Here is a 12,755-nt window from a genome sequence, read left to right on the forward strand (position 1 = left end):
ATTCTATCCCTATCAATTTGCCTATTCTGAACATTTCAAAAAATGATATCACATACTATATGTTCTTTTGTGACTAGATTTTCTGACTTAGAATAATGTTTCAAGATTCACCCATGTTGGTGCATTTATCTATGCATAATTACTTTTATGGCCAATTGATATTTCATAGTACAGATATACCTACCACATCATCTTGGGTCATTTCTAGCTGTTAAGTATGATGAATAATGATATGAACATTGTGTGGAAGTTTTTGCATAGACCCATGTTTTCATTTCTTTTGGGTATATACCTAGGTGTGAAATTGCTGGATCATATTTTATATATATATATCCAAGGATTAAACCCAGGGATGCTTAAACATGGAGCCACATCCCCAGCCCTTTTTTATATATTTTATTTAGAGACAGAGTTGCTGAGTTGCTTAGGGCCTCGCTAAGTTGCTGAGGCTGTCTTTGAACTCACAATCCTCCTACTTCATTCTCCAGAGCTGTTTGAGATTACAGGCATGCTCCACCATGCCTGGCAAGTGGTTCTATTTTTAACCCCTTGAGGCACTATTAGATTGTTACCAAAGTGAATGCTCCATTTTACATCGCCAACACAGTGTATGAGTGTTCAGATTTCTCCACATCCTCATTAATACTTGCTATTTTCTAAGTTTTTAATTACAGCCATTCTAGTGGGTATGAAGTGGCTTCTCTTTGTTCTGATTTGCATTTGCCTGAAGACTAATGATGCTGAACATCTTTTCATGTGCTTATTGGCCATTTGTATATCTTCTTTGGAGAAATGTATATTCAAATCCTTTGCCCATTTTCAATTGAGTTATTTGTCTTTTTATTATTGAATTGTAAGACTTCTATATCTTCTAAATACTAACCCTTTTATCAGTTGTATGATTTGAAAATGTTTTCTCCCATTCTGTAAGTTATCTTTTCACTTTCTTGGAAGTATCATTTGAAGCACAAAAGCTTTTTATTTTACAAAATCCAATTTAATCTATTTTTACTTCTGGTATCTGTACAACAATCCTTTGATAAATTCAAGGCTACATAGATTTACCCCCATCTATTATTCCAAGAATTTCATGGTTTTAGCTCTTACATTTAGGTCTTTGACTAATTTTGCATTTACTTTTGTACTTTTGCACGTAGCTATCCAGTTATGCCATCACCATTTATTGAAAACATTCTTTTATCCCAACTGAAAGGTCTTATCACTCTTGTAAAAAATGTCAGTTGATAACAGGCATATGTGATTATCCTCATTTTGGATTTTGGTTGTTTTCTTATTGAGTTTTAAGAGTTATTTGTATATTTTGGATAATAGTCTTTATGTGTTGTATCTTTTGCAAATGTTTTCTCTAGTGCATAAATGGTCTTACTGACTTCTTGATGTCTTTCACAGAGCAGATTTTAATTTTAACAAAATCAGCTTATCAACTTTTTTTTAACAAATTTTTGGTATTGTATCTGTAAAATCATCAGTATAGCCATGAAATGTTTCCAATTTTGTAGTCCAAAAATTTTTTATTTCTTCTTAATGAGCATAAAAGAGCAAACTATAGGCCTCAAATTTCATTATTGCCCTTTGTTGTTGTTTTTGTTTTTGTGTTGCTACTATTTATTTATTCGGTGAATTTTTCAGACTAATTATATAAAATCTGCATTTTTTGTCATGTGTAGCCACTAAAGTCTCTGATCATTTATACTCATGGTCAATGATTGGAGAGAGATTTCTTTAAATGCCTTGACCTAATAATTTTTGTACCTTTTACTGAGGGGCTCTAAGTGTGCATTGGGGCAAGCCTCAGGGCTGTGGCAGACAGTAAACAATTCTGTTTCAGTCTTCCTGCTGTGTCAGAGCATCAAGTTCACTCTTAATATGAGCAGTTAGACCTTCTCAGGTCTTTTCTGAGCAAACATGCAACTACACATGTATGCATCACCTTCTAGAGTCCCAAGAAAACTTCAGAACTCTTCAAATTCCCCTGTGGACATTTCATTCCTATATTTTCCTTTTTAAGATTGTCATCCTCTTTTCCCAACTAGCATTATTGCCTCAGAAAAGCATAGTGTTAGACAATTGCCACTTTTTTAATAGACACTTCTTTAAATAGACAGCTTTCCCTCACTGGCAAAGCTCTGGAGTTAGGTGAAAATGCAGCTTTCCCAAAGATTTGCCAGATAGGTCAATAACAGTCTGGTGTAGGTCTTTGGGTAGGTCCAAACCCATTCTGTCCTCTCCAGTGGCTACAAGGATGCTGAACATTTTAGTTACTGTATTTCTAAGGTTACAACTTCTCAAAGGGACCATGAAGCTGAAGAGTAGAAATGGGACTAGGGAAAGTAAAAATGTCACAATGCTTCTTTTTCCTATCAAAATTTAGCTGTTTTTCTTGCTTATTTGGTTCTTAGATTGTTGTAACCATTTGATTAATTTCCAGAATTCCAGAAAAGTCACTTTTAACAATTTTTGCCAGCATTTTCATTGCCTTTATGAAGGATCAGATTGTGGGAAGGGGTCCTTATACCCTTACACAAGAAATGATTCCGCCATGCTTGGTGTTTTCACAGTCTTATAAATATTCTTCATATTTTGAGGAGCTACTGATCAGATATTTGGAAACAAAATCATCCTTTCCAGGCTTGATGTGCTTAAGATTTGTTAAATGGAACCAGATACTTGTTTATTCTAATGCTAATCTTTCCCACTACTAAAACAAGACCCATCTATTCAATGTTCCTTAATTTATTAAAGTTTCCCATCCATCCAGTAACAAAAGGATCTGATCCTTGTTCTGTGTGAGCAACAAGTAAGGTTCCAACCAGTCTTCAGGTTGTCTCCTTGTGTAAGTATACTGATTAGTGTTCTTTAATACCTATGGGGAACCCTATGCAGTTATTTTGGGTTCTCTTTCTATGCAATTTTCTTTCCATTAATATGTCCTGTGATCTCTAGTTGCCTCGGTTTCTTTCTTAGCTCTATCTGCTCATGGCAGCAAGTATACTAGACTCTGCCTCAGTTTCTCTCCCTGAACCATGGCCTGGAACCTTTCTGAAGTAGGAAACTTGGACAATCATAGTGTTCTCTTCACTGTTTTTTCACTTCTCAAAAATGACTATTCTTCATTGATTGATGTCCAGTGTTCTGAAAAATCATCATATTCTGTTTTATCTCATTTTTTTTTGGTTGTTTCAAGTAGAAGGTTAAACATAGTTCTTGTCAGTCCATTTTGGCCAGAGGCATAAGTGTTCTCCATCACACATGTTTTAAATTAAATCTGCATTATTAACATTCTCTCCATTACTTCTTTAAGGTTATACCATCCACAAAACACTAAACCTAACCCAGATTTAGAGCATTTGCCAATTTGCATGCTGTAAATACTCCCACCATGGCCAATTTTAAGCTACCAAAATTTACAACATTTCTACTACAGAGAATAGTATAGATAAAATAACTTCAGGAGTGTAGATTACAGTAAAATATAGTAAAATAACTAGGAAAGAATGTTTTAGAGGTTAGTTGGTTTTTAACATAATTTATTTAATTCGAAGTGATGTAATTTGATTTTTAATAGTAGCTACATTTGAAAGATCAGCTTAGAATGTTCCTGAAAATTTAACAGATTCTTAACCATCTGTATCATATCACTGCCTCTGTGCGTATCAATTAGAATTACTGTGGAAGTGTCACTATAAATCAGTATGCAAGGACCAAAATTAATCTACCTAAGGAAGTACGCGCACACTCCCTGCTCACCAAGGGCATTGTCAAAAATTGAGGGGAAAGCATTGACAAAAACACAAAGCAAATATTTGGCCACCATCTTCTCTCCAGGGGGAAAAAAAAACACACTACATTCAAAATTTTGCCATTAAAATTCATTACTGTGGACTTGAAGTCTTTTTTTTATTTCTAGGAATCACCTTTTAAAATGGCAAAATATTTCCTGTGCACAGTAATATTTTCAGCCTTTTACTCAGCTAACACCTTTATGGATATTAAACAGATAAGAAAGAACAAGTCCCTGTGTCATTGGCCCACAGGCTCTGTGTTTGGCAAAGGCAGTGGTGATAGATGTAAGAGAAAACTTTAAAAAGGGAAAGAAGAAATACTCAAATTAAAAAGTGCTTTTTTCATTGTGTTTCAGAAAGTCAGCTAATGTGTATTCACATATAGGACTCGGTTTTTAAATACTATGAAAATAATTGGTGCCTTCTATTGTGGCCTGATTATCCACTAGCAGGTCATTTGAGCTACTAGCCATTCTGTCTTACCCATCTCCTTAAGAACATTCTAATATTAGTAAAAAAAATTCAAAGAAAATGATAGCAAGTCCATCAATAAACTGCATAAATTCAAAATACCTTTACAACAGTACCCATGCCAAACATAAAAAGCTAGGAATATTCAGCAGTTTGTGAAAAAAAAGGAAAACTATAATGAGGAACCAAAAAAAAATAGGAAAAAGAATTTGCTAAAGAAAACTAGGATTGTGATGAAATTAACATTTTTGACTTGAGTTCAAAATAATATTTTGCTTAGAATTTCAAAATGAAATTATAAATAGGTGATGAATCATAGCCCATTAATGAATATGTAGAACACATACAACCTTTCAAATACCTTTGATGAAGGAGAGTGCTATGAGCCAAATGCAGCCCCTGTAATCTTGATTACCAATTTCTGTTAGAAGCTGTTAGCCCCATCTGCCAAGCAGGCAATACCAATTCCAGTCACTTACATTGGTTTTGGGGGACAGAACACTGCTCACCCTTGTTATAACCATACATAAAACATCCCCTAATCACCTAATAAGGTCTCCTCATTTCCTCCTCATCCCAAACTGGGGTAAATTCTTACTGGGTGAAGGCTAATAATTTAGATTGTATCATTCTAGAAAGAAACAGGTGGGATTGACTTGTCCTCATCTGCACAGCTTTTGAATATAAATAATAGCTCTCCATATTTCTTGATTTTTCCAAGATATGAAAATACCTAAAGTGGGGAAGGTCTCTATCACTCAAAAAAATTTGTAAGCATGGATACAACCTGGGAAAAGGCCCCAAATGCAGAATCCTCTCTGGAACTTAGATGGAACATGGTGGCTCTGTCTTCAAATACAACATAAAGTAGAGCCATAAGAAGGCAAGAGGGGTAATTTACACAAAGGCTTTTGCTTTGAATACTGTATTTCATAGACCATTCCTTCATATCTCCATTTTATACTTGTGGGGAAAAAAAAAACAAGTGAAAAAGCCTAGAGTGTGGAATCAGAAAACTTGGGTTATAATCCTGATTCTGTCACTTACTAGTATTTAACTCTCTCAGCAAATTATTGATTTCTGTGATGCTAAAAATAGTCACCTATTTTTAAAAAAGTAAATGATCATTCTGGGAGGTAGGCAAGAAAAAGTGAATGAGATACATTGAATGAGACAATGTATGTAAAAGAAATTTATAACCATAAAACTCTAAATAAGTATCAGGAACCATTAAACTAAGAAGACAACTTAAAAGCCTTCTGACTCCACAGTCACATTTTATCTGGGAGAAATAACGATCAAGAGGAACCTTTCTAATGGTAGGCATAAAATCCCAAGATAGAAGTATTAAAGCCCCACATTACACAGTATATTACAAAACTTACTTATAAAACTTAAACAACTTACACAACCGCTTATTATAAGAAGTAGTACAAGATGACTAACTATATGAATAAATAACACTTTTAAAAGGACCAAGTCACTGAAAATTGTCAAAATATGGCTCCACAAATCACTGGTGGTATTCAGGTAGTATCAAGGTGTTCTGCCAGAAAAATCAATCTGTGCAAGACATTTTTTATTTATATGGACAATTTTAGTTAATGGAAAGAATTTTATCTATTTCCATTTCTTTAGTCGCAAACTTCTCTTAATCCTTTTGTGACTGCTACCAGACATCTTTGGTGTCATCATGGCTTGCTTTTGTTCATGGTTGTATATCTGTACTTACACTTCAAACTACTGGTAAAAATTTCCTGTAGTCATACTATGGTATAAAACATACTATCCCAATCTCACCTCGAAGGGCCAGTTACCCAGAAGGGAATGTGGGGGCGGGGGCAGTTAGGACAGGAGATGCAAAACAGGACAACTGTAACCAAGGGAGAATGGGAGGCAAAAAAAAAAAAAACCTCTGAAAACAAGGCAAAATTTGCAGCCAAGAGGAACACAGTTTACATCACTATTTAATCCAGAGAACAAAGTATGGATGGGATAGGAAGTTGTGAAAAAAAACATCAGAGGAGGAGGAGAAAGAGCCAGAAGGTGAAAGGCCTGTTGAGCAGACTGTTGTATGTGTTCAAATGCCCCTCCATTTATTGGGGATTCAGTGCATATTGAGAAACTAATGCTTAAAATTTGGATTAAGCCTGTGGGAATATTTCAGGGAAGCCACAAGAGCATCCTGAATTCCAAGTAATCTTCCATCCACATTTGAGAAGTACTGAAGTTGTTATGAATGGCAGAGCCACAGGGGATCATTATAGGCAATAGATGTACTCTGGGTGTAATCTTAATTCATGAAATTGACACAATGGAGGGACATTGTCTCTTTGAAGAACATATTCATCACAGTCTCTATTAGAAGAAAGATCGTGAGCTGGTTCCTCTTATGATGAAAATCACAAAGATCACAGTGATTCATTAAGATGGCTCTGAGCAGAATGACTGCTATTTCTGGAAATCAGCACTCAAGAGGCTACAATCACAGAACTCAGGGAGTCAGAGCAACCCCATCTTTGGATCTTGTTCTGTTCTACCTTTGGAGTACAGAGTTATAATGTCAGACTGACCTCGGAGTGAAAGAAAATGGAGATTCTTTCTGGATTATCACCTATAAAAACTGAGAAATGAGCCTCAAACTTCATGTCTCTTAGGCTGATTCATCCTATTTGTCTCCTTGTAGTGAACAAATAGCTGATAAAAGAGTCCCTCATGTGGTGCTGTACCTAACTCAGTGGTCTCTAAGTACTATAAATGTTGCTAATACTTTGCAAACATTTATAATGTTAAAAAAATAGTTGACTTGGGTGCTGACATTGATTTTAGAAATCACCTTGCTTATCCCCTTAATTTACAGAAAAGGAAATGAAGACATAAAGAAGAGATAATGTGTCTTGCTTGATTTCATGCTTCGAATTAGTGGCAGAGTTGAGACTAGAATCCAGTCTTCTAATTCCCAGAAAACTATTCTTTAATTGCACCATTTTATACATAGAGGTATGTATCATTATTTTCAGTTTTCAGTTTTTTAAGCTGTGCTGTTGTAACATTTCAAGTACAAATGTTATATGTTGGGGAAGGCAAAGCAGTAGAAAATTAACCAGATTTGAAATGTGACCTTCTACAAAAAGTACAATTCTCTGGGTAATAACAAGGATGACCTGGTTTTACAGAACCCAATATGCAAAATGAGAAAGTTACAAAACAATCACATTGAAGGTGATTGTATTATAAGGGAATACTCAGCAGAACTTCTTGAGTGCATTTAAGCATTTAAGATCATTACTTGGCAGAACCTTCTGGGACAAAGAAACAAAGTTAAAATGTTAAAAAGCCACTGCCAAATGAAGACCAAAAAGGCAAAATAAGCACCTTTGAAATAATGATGGAAATCACAAAGAAATAGAGCCTCTTTGACAGAAACTCAGTTTACCCTGAAAATTTTAGGGCTCTAGTAACCAGCCTAATGAATGGCCTTTCTCAGTCATCCAGAAAACAGCACTATCACTTCCCCAGTCACTGAGGCTTAAACTTGAATATCATCTTGAGATTGTCCCTGTGTCTCATCTCCTGTGGTCTACCCATTATCAAGTCCTGTTGTTCTTCCCTTGAAATAACTCTTAAAATTTTCCTTCTCTCCCTTCTATTAGCATTCTACATGAGATTCCATTCATTTATGGTTAAAAATACAAAAAAAAAACACATTCTTTCTTACTCTGGTTCACCATTGGCACAACCATAGGAGTCACTTTATAACACACAACTTTCTTAATCTTGTCTTCTCTAAGAACCTATAGAAAGTCCCCGGTGCCTATAAGATCAAGTTCTAGCTTCTCAACTAGATCTTCAATGTTGCCAAGTGAGTGGATGCAGTTTACCTTTTCATACATTCTTCCATTTTCAAATATTGCCTGGACTTTCCCAATTCCCACCCTTGACTTCTACGCCCACCCCACATGAAAGAGAACTATCTTCTCAGCTCCCACCTCTGCCTATCTGAATCCTACCCAGCCTTAAATTTCAGCTCAGATTCTATCTCTTCCAAATACTTTCCTAATTTCCCCTCTCAATAACTCTAGGTACTCTTGATATTTACAATTTAATTTAATGACTGGGTATAGTGGCCTATGTCCGTTATTCAAGCTACATGGGAGGCTGAGGCAGGAGGATGGCAAGATCAAGGCCAGCCTCAGCGACTTAGCAAGAGCCTGTCTCAAAATTAAAAAAAAAAAAAATTAAAAGGGCCATGGGTTGTAGCTCAGTGGTAAAGAACTCTGGGTTTAATCCCCATACTGCAAAAAAAGAATGATAATTTAGTGTCAGGTACACTCAAAGCACTGATCTTGTCCTTGCTTTTTTATTTTTATTTTTTCAAAATTGAACAAATGAACAGGTAAGAATTGCTATTTAACAAAGCTATTTATACAAAGTAACAGAGGGATGAGCGAATTTTCCTATAGCCTTTGATGATTCTCTATTACTAAAGAAAATGGCAGGCCATTGGTTGAAGTGTTCCCCAATCTTCCTTCTTCACAAGATGAAAATAACATTGATTGGAAAATCTTAAATGTACTTCACCCTTGATACATTTTCCATTTTTTTTTTACTGAGGATTAAATCCTGGGGCATTTTACCACAAAGATAAGTCCCCAGCCTTATTTATTTTTTATTGAGGCAGAGTCTCACTAACTTGGTAAAGCAGGCCTCAAACTTTTGACCCCTCTTCCTCAGCCTCCTGAGTTGGTGGGAATTACAGACTTGAACAAGCATGCTTAGAACATTTTTTCCATTTCTTACAGAAGCAGAGAATCTTAGGATATATAAGAGAGTAGGAACTTTGAATCATTGATCATACATTGCACATGAGAAAAACTGAGGTTCACTTCTGTTTCCTGGGAATTCTGATGTTCTTTCCCCTTAGAAAGCCACTTGAAGTAAATTAATTTAATGCCAGGCATACTCAAGACACTGATCTCTTCATTATTTTTTTATGTGTTGAGAGCTTTAAAAACACTTCTGAGTTTTGACCCAGTAATATGATTTCTGGCAAACTATATTGGGTGAATAACCATGAATGTATGTAAATATCTTTATGTATAAAATTTCCATTGCAGGCTCACATACAGTAATGTAAATAAATGGAAGAAAACCTTAAATATCTCCAAACTGGAGACTAGCTAGACACAGTATTATAGCATACCTGACCTGACCTGACCTGATCTAATGAAATATCATGTGGCCATTTAACATGATATGTTAGCATATATTAATATGAGGTATATTGTCTCAATTTCACCTCAGAGCCATTTCCCCCAAAAGGGAAATTTGTGGTGAGAAAGGCAAAGAGTGTTGTATGGATAATTATATGTGGGAAATTCCTACAAAAATTAAGTGAAGAAAACTGATAGGAATATATGTATCGAATCATTTAAGAATGGGCCAGATGCAGAAAGTCAAGGGTCAAATGTTTTCTCTTATACGTGGAAGCTAGAGAGAAATAATGAATTATTAAAAGAGAGACCTCATGAAAATAGAAGGGAGAACAGTGGAATGAGGGGAGACAAAAAGGGGAAGAATAGCAGAATGAAATCAACAAAAGTGTGTCATGTGCATGTATTAACATATCACAATGAATTTCATCTTTATGTATAACTATAATTCACCAATTAAGCTTTTTAAAAAAGTTATAAAGAATTCATGGATAGGGGAGAATGGAATGATGTAATTTAAACCAGATGATCTTATTTTTATGAGAATGTATTCATGATTTCATGGTTTAAGAAATTTTTGTAACTCTTATTTTGAAATAATTTCATAGACATAAAAATGTTGCAAAAAGTAGTACAAAGAAGAATATCATGTACCCTTCACTGCATTTCCTAATTGTTATCACAATTTTTTTTACACAAGGAGTCCCTCTGCCCCACTTACAGTGGTTTTGCCAAGAAGCTCCTGGATTCCAAAGGACACTCATTTCTCATGACCTGTGAGAACTTGGTTGAAAGCCACTCTGAGACTAATAGTCAGATACAGGACTTTTAACCAATTACACTGCCTATTATTTGCTATAATCAGTGTCATTTCATTCTGCCTTTCCCTTGACTACTTCAAGTAACATAATGCAAAGTGATATTGAATATTGATCAATGGATTTAAACGCTCCTGTGCAGTTAAGTGACTTAAAAGAAGAAAATATAGGTTTTTCACTCATGTCTTCACCCTAGTGAAAATAAAAAGTATTGATCTAATTCATCTGCCAGTGATTCTACAGAACTCCCTGGACTTTAGAGAGTAGAAGAGCTTGAACAATAAAATCACTACATGTCAATTGTCATAAAAATACATTATGCAAATGAAGTTTCCAAATTTGAACATAGATATTACAAACTTTTTCCATAAAATTGAAAGAGTCACCTGTATTATAGATATTTTAGAGATATCATCCAGCCATCCAGCACTGTCCAACAGAACTTTCTACAGTGATTGAATGTTCTACATCTATACTATCCAACATGCTAGCCATGAGCCACATGTGGTTATTAAATGTTTAAAATGTGGCTGGTGCAACTAAGGAACTGATTTTATTTTATTTTAATTCACTTAAACTTAAATAGCCACATATGGCTAGTGGCTAATGTACCCGACAGTAGAGATCTAGATCCTTCTCCATCCTAAGTAGAAAATTTCTCTCTAGTACCCATAATCTCTTTGCATCCTCTCTGATGACCACATCTATTCCTAATAGCTCCAATTACAATTTATAATCATAGTACTCTGTTTTTGATGCACATTAGATTCACTTGGGGCACTATTGTAAAATGTCATTATAAGAAGGATGGGTGACCCAGATATGGCTATTTTTTGAAAGCTCCTCTGGTGGTTCTACTGTGCAGTCAGGGTTGGGAACCTTGAATCAATATAGATGACTCCCAATTCTGTATCTCCAGCTCTCAATGCTCAGCTCCATATACTGTCTAGATTTCTCCTGTTGATCCAACAAAATCTTCAAACACCGATATATCCAAACATGATATATTTATCTCTCATTTCCCTCTCTCACATACTTCAAATAGTAATTGCTGGACTTCTGCTATTTTGATATTTGTTTTCTGTATATTTTATACATGCTTTGTTCCCCACTTCCTTCATTACTGCCTTTTTTGCATTTAATTTGTAGTATAAAATTTTGATTCCCTTCTCATTTCCCTTTGTGTTACTTTTTAGTTATTTTCTTAGTAGTTACTCTTAAAGATACAGTTAGTATCTTTGAGTTTCTTGGATGTGTGAATTTAACTATTTCATCAAATATTGGTAGTTTAGAACCATTATTTCTTCAAATGTACTTTGTGTCCCTTTCTTCTTTTTATTTTGGGATTCCTAGCATGTATCTGTTAGTATCGAGTCTTAAAAATCTCTGAGTAAGTATAGTTCATTGCTCTTCATTCTTTCTAGTTGCTGCTCCACTGGCTCGATGTTTTTAATTGATATGTATTCAAGTTCATTGATTCTTTGATATATCTTCAAGTTCATTGATTTTGTCATCTACCTGCTCAAATATCTTGCTTGGCATGTGGCAAACAATACTGGAGAAGCTCCTCCAACTCTGAAAAAATTCCAGGGTTGGGGAGGAAAACAAAGACAACTCTCTGAACTAACCACTCTTCATGCAATAATTCAATACATATATATTGGCCAGTTGAAACATACAATCACAATTTCTTAAGGACAAGGTTCATATTGCTTTCTCAGGCAGGAGCAAGAAACCCTAGGAATGTGGACCATTCTCCCCAAGGCTTCATTGGTGGTTAGTAGCTGGTTCAGTAAAATTGCCAAAAACTCTTGCCAAATTTAACAACTTCTTTCTTGAAATGCTTCCCTAGTTATGGTAAGGTTTTTATTAAATTCCAGAGTCCAGAAAGTTGATTATGATGGCTTTTGCTAGTTTAATCAGTGTTTTAGTGGAAGGATGTGTTTTGGAAATTCTCTACTGTGCCATTTTTGGTTATGTTCTTTTAATCAGAATTTTCACAGAATGTTTTACACATTTAAACTCCCATTTAAACATCAAGCATTTTGTTTGTTTGTTTGTTTGTTTTGTTTTGGGGTCTTTTTTCCAACTCTATGTAAAACCTGAATAAGATAATTTTATAAGTTTCTATCTTAATATAGCGAAATTATATATATATATATATATATATATATATATTAGATTGAGTCTGTCTATTTTTTAACATAATATTTCCCTATCCTCTTTGGGCTTTATAACCTTCAATCACTTCTTTTATATGAGTGCTGTTTCTTTCTTGTCAAATTTTTCCCTAGGTACCTTAAGATGTTGTCATTATTATGAATTATATACTTTCCACTTTAATTTTTAAGTGGAGATGATAATTTCTAGCATAAACTTTTTAAAGTATTGATAGTTATAAAATTTTCTTGCATTCTATCACTTGACCAAAGTCTCTTGTTAATTCTAAC

The 12,755-nt window shown here is 34.7% G+C and overlaps 1 protein-coding gene across 7 annotated transcripts in view; it reads left to right on the top strand.

Annotated features, from left to right (window-relative positions):
* The window catches only part of Trpc5 (transient receptor potential cation channel subfamily C member 5), a 273,724-nt gene that overhangs the window by 109,657 nt on the left and 151,312 nt on the right, over positions 1–12,755 (top strand). For 6 of the 7 annotated variants that reach the window (XM_078034368.1, XM_078034364.1, XM_078034365.1 and 3 more), the window contains one exon: positions 7,135–7,274. The exons of the other annotated variant lie outside the window; for it this stretch is intronic. The gene's annotated coding sequence lies outside the window, so the exon portion shown is untranslated. The remainder of the gene's footprint in view (positions 1–7,134; positions 7,275–12,755) is intronic. 7 annotated transcript variants of the gene reach the window in all.

This window comes from Ictidomys tridecemlineatus, chromosome X (genome assembly GCF_052094955.1).
Source record: "Ictidomys tridecemlineatus isolate mIctTri1 chromosome X, mIctTri1.hap1, whole genome shotgun sequence".
In the NCBI taxonomy this organism is placed as follows: Eukaryota; Metazoa; Chordata; class Mammalia; order Rodentia; family Sciuridae; genus Ictidomys; species Ictidomys tridecemlineatus.